This window comes from Diaphorina citri, unplaced genomic scaffold (assembly GCF_000475195.1).
Source record: "Diaphorina citri unplaced genomic scaffold, Diaci psyllid genome assembly version 1.1 scaffold1852, whole genome shotgun sequence".
Taxonomy (NCBI): Eukaryota; Metazoa; Arthropoda; class Insecta; order Hemiptera; family Psyllidae; genus Diaphorina; species Diaphorina citri.
Window position 1 is genome coordinate 1 of NW_007379278.1, and position 5,839 is coordinate 5,839.

The 5,839-nt window shown below is 44.1% G+C and overlaps 1 long non-coding RNA gene across 1 annotated transcript; it reads right to left on the reverse strand.

The window, feature by feature from the left end:
• Positions 1–2,409: 2,409 nt before the first annotated feature.
• Positions 2,410–5,524, reverse strand: LOC113470819. The gene is made up of 3 exons (XR_003393736.1): positions 5,395–5,524; positions 4,852–5,238; positions 2,410–3,180 (listed from the first exon to the last, which is right to left on the reverse strand). It is a non-coding gene; the product is annotated as an uncharacterized LOC113470819 (long non-coding RNA).
• Positions 5,525–5,839: the final 315 nt, after the last annotated feature.

Sequence of the window (5,839 nt, forward strand, 5' to 3'; positions counted from 1 at the left end):
TTTTTTCGTCCGTTAGGTAGCGCCACTATGCAAGCGCGCTAGCGGAGGAGCAGAAAGAACTGCGCAGAAACGTATGCGAATGGAAAACACATCAGGGAGGAGAGAGGTGGGCATAGAAAAAGCCACAAAAGCATTGAGAAAAAACAGAAAGTTCGTGAATTCATTTGAAAGGTTCAGAAAGTCCCTACAAGAGACAGAAATCTAGAACAGTGTATCTTCATGGTTCATTGAGTATAAAAAAAATTACACACTATGTACAATGACAGTCATGATGATAGTCAGTCACAAAGTTAAATTTGAAGCTTTCAGCTACAATCCAGCACTGGTAGAACATTGGTTGAGTGTTGAGGATTTCGCTATTGGAACCCTCAACCAAACTCTATTGGAACGGAGATTTGCAATTGCCCCATTAGGGTAATACTACATCCCAACATTGGAGGAAATTAAAACAAAACTAGTAGGAAAGAAAGTAGTTTCAGAAGTAGATTTGAAAGATGGGTTCAATCAGATTAGCCTAGATGAGGAATCTAAAGACATGTGCACGTTCTTCTCTCCCTTAGAATATTTCAGAGACGCATCCCCTTTGGGGATTGTAAGTAGCCCAGAAGTTTTCATGAAGTACTCGTATAATACTGAGTGCTTTAATGGCATAACAACCAAACCAATAGCTTGGTTGAAAGCTTCTATTCCACATTAAAGCGAAGTTTTGACCAGAAGGGACACCCATCCACCTGGAAATTCATAAACCGAACCAACAATCTTTCAGAAGAAGCACAAGAGGCTAGCAACAAGGACTTCAAGAGATTCCGAGAGGACAACAAGGTATTTTGTAGAATGCCCATGGCACTACAGGCGCCGCTTGTTAGTGTCAGGGAGCCTAGCCTTTGATACTCTACTGAGAGTGGGAAAAGATGATTGCGTCCTTTGCTGCGCAAAGAATCTATCCTGTATCGGGGAGATCAAGATGGGTGAAACGACCTACATCGGAAGGGTCACTGTGACAGATGGAAGCATTCACATTACTGATGCTTCATATGCTCACAGATGGATGGCCGAGAGACAGATCCCGTTCTTGGAAATGGGACATCCAGTCATTTTCACTTCGCCCGGTGGACTAGATGAGATCATTAAGTCGAGGATCGAGTCTTGATGCTTTCGTTTAGCAAGGAACTGGCGAATGGGTGGACATAAGAACCTTGAGTTCTTCCGCCTTACTTCCGTTCTCTTAGCAGTAGTACGTGGACAGGTACTAGATGAAGTGGGCGCTCGGGAGTGGGACAGATTTTTCTGAAAAATACCATAGTTTTCCCTGGGAGCCTGATTTTTCCCCCTCATATTCTCTCAACAGATTCCTCATCTACCCGCTGCCGCTGGTGATGGTCCCTCAACCTCAGGAACGGTAAGTGTCTGCATAAATCGATGAAGTAGTGGTTGTAGTAGTTCGGGAAGAGTTCGGACATCTTTTTTTTTAATATTCCACTGTATTTTTTTCTCCGAAACACATCTTTGAAAATGTGATGCAGATTAACAGTCTATTATGTTATTATTATCATTATTATTATTATTATTATTATTATTATGAGGATAACTACACAACCACCGCGACGGCATACGCTCCCGTACGCGATGACGTCACATCAAATTTCACGTACCAGAGTGGCGCTCTTTTGCGGAGTTTCGTGTAACCAGGTAGAACTGAAGCCATGTCAAAATACGGATAACAGATGCCGACGATAGGAACCGTTTACGTTTGCAGCTCAATTTTGGATCGCGGTGTTTGCGCTTGATTTTTTTTTTTACCATTTAATCGTGAACTGTGTGGTACCTAACTGTACTAAATATAACAAATATAGAAAAAATGCTAATAAGTTATTTTTCCACATGCCGCAGTTTGGTTGACGACGAAGGAGGGGTTTAATTTATGTAGCCTTTAATTAAAGCAATTTCTGCGACAGCACGAAGTACTATTTCTAAAATGGCTAAATATTGTATTACCTTTGAGCTGCTACCTGCTCAAAGGTAATCGAGACAATTCTTCCAATGGAAGAAATGTCTCGCACTTCGAGCTACAATGGAGATGTTTGAACAAAGTCTCCGATCATCTCATTGGATCTCGGCAAATGTTTCAGACCAACCTGTGGCAATGAGCTACTCGCCCGGCTCTATCATAGATAGGGTTCGGGATATGCCTCTCTCATCATATGGGCAAGAAGAGATACAATACTTCCCATTCAGGTGCTGGGTCAACACGAGGACACCAGAAAGTAACCCGTTGAAATATTTGCCAATCGAAACACGTTTGGGAAATATTAAGGGTGGTCACTCTGAGTGTTGTGTTTGCCTTCAGGACAACTATTTTATAGTCGCCCTATGGTTTACAGGGTTTACAAACCAACGTTACAAACCGTTTCTAAAATGGCTAAATATTGTATTACCTTTGAGCTGCTACCTGCCCAAGGTAATCGAGACAACCAATGGAAGAAATGTCTCGCACTTCGAGCTGCAATGGAGATGTTCGAACAAAGTCTCCGATCATCCCATTGGATCTCGGCAAATGTTTCAGACCAACCTGTGGCAATGAGCTACTCGCCCGGCTCTATCATAGATAGGGTTCGGGATTTGCCTCGGAGGGGGTCTGCCTGAAATAAAACTCCGAGGGAAGCGAGTGTTACTTATGATACACATCCACCGCGACGGCATACGCTCCCGTACGCGAAGACGTCACATCAAATTTCACGTACGATAGTGGCGCTTTCTTGCGGAGTTTCGTGTAACCAGGTAAAACTGAAGCCATATCAAAATACGGATAACAGATGCCGGCGATAGGAACCGTTTACGTTTGCAGCTCAATTTTGGATCGCGGTGTTTGCGCTTGATTTTTTGTTATTATTTAATCGTGAACTGTGTGGTACCTAACTGTACTAAATATAACAAATATAGAAAAAATGCTAATAAGTTATTTTTCCACATGCCGCAAGATCCAGATCAAAAGCTGAGATGGTTGCAATCTTTGCAAATTGAGAGCTTAGAGAGCATAATACAGAAAAATCGACAGTACTATGCCTGTCTGAAATAAAACTCCCCATGTATAGTCTGTACAGTATGGCAGTAGGCAAGAAGGCCTGCCTGGAATAAAACTCCCCATGTACATATGTACAGTAAGGCAGTAGGCAAGGGGGCCTGTCTGGAATAAAACTCCCCATGTACATAAGTATCCTGTCTGAAATAAAACTCCCCATGTATAGTCTGTACAGTATGGCAGTAGGCAAGAAGGCCTGCCTGGAATAAAACTCATGTACATAAGTACAGTAAGGTAGTAGGCAAGGGGGCCTGTCTGGAATAAAAGTGACTCTGAAAAACGGGAACCCTCGTCCTGCGCCGGTACCCCAAGTCTAGTTTCTGGAATCTAAGTGCCGACCCGGTGTCCCTGTAAAACGGGAACCCTCGTCCTTAGATTTCGGTGACTTGACGGGCCAGTCGAAGAGCCAGAAGGAGTCATCCTTCGTTAGACGCAGAGAACTTCGGTTCCCGTCTTCTTCAGGCGCGCGGTTTCCCGCGCACGTGCAGAAGACGGTCAGCACGTGCGACCAAAGTTAGATAGGGCCTCTACTAGTTAAACGTGTGCTTTCTGTTTCTCTACCATGTTTAACTTGTCGTAAATAACATAATATTCGCTGCGGTCTCGTTCTCGCCCTCTCTCTTATTCAATCAGTTCAAGTCAAGCCATCACCATGAACACTCCTGTCAACGTTGCTCCCATGCTACCGGAACCCAAGACCAGGGTCAATCGCACCCACAAAAGCAACGTTCGACGGCGCCGCGTCTTATTCCGGGTGAGTGTCTCCCTTCTCATATTTTACAACTCATAACCCTTTTCCCCCTATACTTCCTTGGCCGCGCTCGACCCGTGTGCCCCTCGAGGAAAGGTTTCAGCCCCTTGGCCTGCCGCCTAGTGTACTATATTAATATTCCATTCATGTACTAATCCGTTCTCTCCTTTTAGCACCTCGTCCATTACCCCAATAGGGCAGAACCTACTCGCGTTCGCGAGGGCTGCCTTATTACATATTATTTTATTACGCACTAAAATAAACAATTTTATTAATAACATCTCACAGCTAGAAAATGTACAGCTAGGGTACAAAAATAGTTAACTGTGTTCAGGGGAAATAACCGATTATTCAAAAATCTTTTCTTTCTTTATAATTATCCTACTTTCTATTTCAATATGAATAACGAGTTGGTATCTACAAACACCGCCGAGAGTGCCGGCGAAGGGGTTAAGCTCAAGAATTCCCGAGCCCGCAACTAGGAGAAGCGTTTCAGTATGGTAAAAGCCAAGACCAGAAGCCTCTGGAATGAGAGGGCTGCCAGTCGCCTAAAAGCAGACCTCGACCCATTGGCAGTTGAAGAACGCATTATCAAAGATGTCGCTGCTGCCACCTCCACCGTGGTCAACACTATTCCTGTCTCGACCCGTGGACCGTTACTGCACCTTCACGCGTGGCTCAGCAAGGCCATGACATTACGGCCAAATATACCCATCACCGCTCAAATGGTCTATGCGACACAAAGAGTTAAGAGTCATCATCGCAAAGACCACAGAAAAACTGGCGCCACCCTGTGCGGCGAGCAACCAACCTGGCTTCACCACAGAGGCACACATGCCGCCCGAGATAAAGAGATTGCCTACCTTCCTCTTACACTTGCTCCCATTTTAGCAAGTATTGGAAGGGTTGAATAATATGGAAACATATACGATCCATTCGTACCAGTCTGTCCTGAGGTAGCAGGAATCTACACGCCAAGGTCCGACAGCGTGATACTGACCAATTTTAAAATAAACAATACCTCTGCCTGGAATAAAACTCCCCATGTACATAAGTACAGTAAGGCAGTAGGCAAGGGGGCCTGCCTGGAATAAAACTCCCCATGTACATTTCCTTTCAAATGGTGGTTCTTTTGAGATATCCTGAAAGTATCAACTTTCAGTGAAATTGGGTTGGAGTTCATGGAAACTTGAAACCACATGGTCTCTTCTCTTCATTTGTAACTAATTCGGGTGAATTTGTTGCAGGCTTCTTGTGTATGGATATGGATTGTCATTCTGTCGGAATGCACCGCCCAACCATGCTGGGCTAAGTCCGGTGGGACAACCAGCAACAACCTCCCTACTCTCCAAGATGGGTTAGGTTAGCAATTGCTGACTAGCTGGGTGGCATGTGCCCCAAATGCCACCTAGTGGTCAATATTCTCATACTGATGTCTCCGTCAAATTTCTCATACTGATGTCTCCGTCAAATTTCTCATACTGATGTCTCCGTCAAATTTCTCATACTGATGTCTCCGTCAAATTTCTCATACTGATGTCTCCGTCAAATTTCTCATAGCCACCTAGTGGTCAATATTCTCATACTGATGTCTCCGTCAAATTTCTCATACTGATGTCTCCGTCAAATTTCTCATGCTGATGTCTCCGTCAAATTTCTCATGCTGATGTCTCCGTCAAATTTCTCATGCTGATGTCTCACCACCTAGTGGTCAATATTCTCATACTGATGTCTCCGTCAAATTTCTCATGCTGATGTCTCCGTCAAATTTCTCATGCTGATGTTTCCGTCAAATTTCTCATGCTGATGCCTCCGTCAAATTTCTCATGCTGATGTCTCTACCAAATGGATCTCTCCTGACCAATGAAGATGTTGCATTTCTCCGATGGAACTAATAGATAGTTAGGGTGTTCCTGTTGCTATTTAGTTAGATATGGGGGCTGCTGAACTGTAATGTGAGTTTACGAGATTATGTGGACCAATAAACAATATTCCTATGAAGCAGCGCG